Source organism: Aegilops tauschii, chromosome 3 (assembly GCF_002575655.3).
Source record: "Aegilops tauschii subsp. strangulata cultivar AL8/78 chromosome 3, Aet v6.0, whole genome shotgun sequence".
In the NCBI taxonomy this organism is placed as follows: domain Eukaryota; kingdom Viridiplantae; phylum Streptophyta; class Magnoliopsida; order Poales; family Poaceae; genus Aegilops; species Aegilops tauschii.
The window spans coordinates 159540992-159542504 of record NC_053037.3 but is presented as its reverse complement, the minus strand read 5'-3'; the positions used below and the strand labels follow the sequence as shown (position 1 = coordinate 159542504).

Here is a 1513-nt window from a genome sequence, read left to right as displayed (position 1 = left end):
GCCGACACGTGTTTCCTCCAGCCAATGATGATTTTACACGTGGAAAATCCCCATTGGTCGGGGCTGTTAATGGGTTATCGGATCCAAAACCGGACCCGATAGCTTAACGGCATTCCGTTATGGTGGATGCCACGTGTCGGTCACCCTTGATGAAAGCACTTCTATGACGCGCGATTTATCGTCATGGAAGTGGATACTTCCGTGATGATAATTTTGGTAATGTCATGGAACACTTCTACGACAGCACAGGTATGACTATCTTGATTCTGTCATAAATTTGTCATGGATGTGCATGCATGACAAAAATCGCGACCTACTGTGACAAGCACGTATCATCTCGGAAGTGTATTTTTTTTGTAGTGCCACAGGCCGCCGTAATAGCGCGGGCTCCCCTTCCGGCCGGGTGCCGCCCGCACGCACAACTCTTCGCATGGAGCCGCCGGCGCCTCCGCCCCCGCCACTACCGCAGTTGCACCTGCTAGTCCTGGACAGCTTCAGGCTCCTCCCAGCGCCGCAACCTCGGGCGTCGTCCCTGCAGCTCTCCGGCCTCGACGCTGACCGTGACGTGCTCGACATCTCCTTCCGCATTGTTCGCTTCTTCCCTGCCGACCCGGTCTCCCTCGACCCGCTTGACGTTCTCCAGGCAGCGTTCGTCGATGCGCTAGGCCTCTTCTCGTGGCTTGCCAGCCCCTCCTCCATGACGACGGCCCCGTCGTGCTATTCGGGACAGACAAGGACGCTGTGGCCCTCTTCCTCGCTGCGAAGGAACTGTCGGTTTCCGACATCGACGCGGACAGGCCGGACTCGCCGCTGCTTGACCACCTCGCGCCGGGCGACAGCGACGGCACACCGGCAGCGCTTGCGCTCCAGGTCACGCGGTTCACGTGCGGCGGCGTCACCCTGAGTATGCGGGTGGTGCACGCACTCTGCGATGGCGCTGGGTCCACCAAGCTCCTTGTGGCGCGGGGGTTGGAGCCAAAGGCCATGGCGGAGCCGGTGTGGGAGGGACCGACCGGAGCTTCTAGGTCCCAGGAACCCGTCACGGGTGGTGACGCCGTTCGACGCCATCCTATCGACTGACGACGAAGTCTCGTGGCTTGGCCCGTACGGGGCGGCGAGCGACGGATATGGGCACAAGCGGCTGGCTAGGGAGAGCTTCCACACCAGCGACGCGTGCATGGATGCGCTTAGGGCGCAGCTCGCCGCCGACGCGGTCCGATGTCGACCTGTTGCTGCGGCGGGTCTGACCGTAGAAGAAGGATTCCTGCATGTGGACTCAAGTAGTTGAGGTGCACTTACACTAGGCCTGGTCTCGACTCGATCGGGAGCTACGCTGCTGAGCGGCCGGACCAGAGAGGAAGGAGCCGATCGAGGCTGATTTGTTCTGGCAACTTTGCGAAAAAAACCTGCGTGCATGCGTATTCGAGCAAGCTGGTAGATGTGGCAGTCAAAGCACACTTGCCGGCGGTTGACTCCGGCCAGATCAGCACATACGTACACAAAACCGTATAAT

At 59.9% G+C, this 1513-nt stretch overlaps 1 pseudogene; it reads left to right on the top strand.

The window, feature by feature from the left end:
• Positions 1-430: 430 nt before the first annotated feature.
• Positions 431-1288, top strand: LOC109769203 (10-deacetylbaccatin III 10-O-acetyltransferase-like; annotated as a pseudogene).
• Positions 1289-1513: the final 225 nt, after the last annotated feature.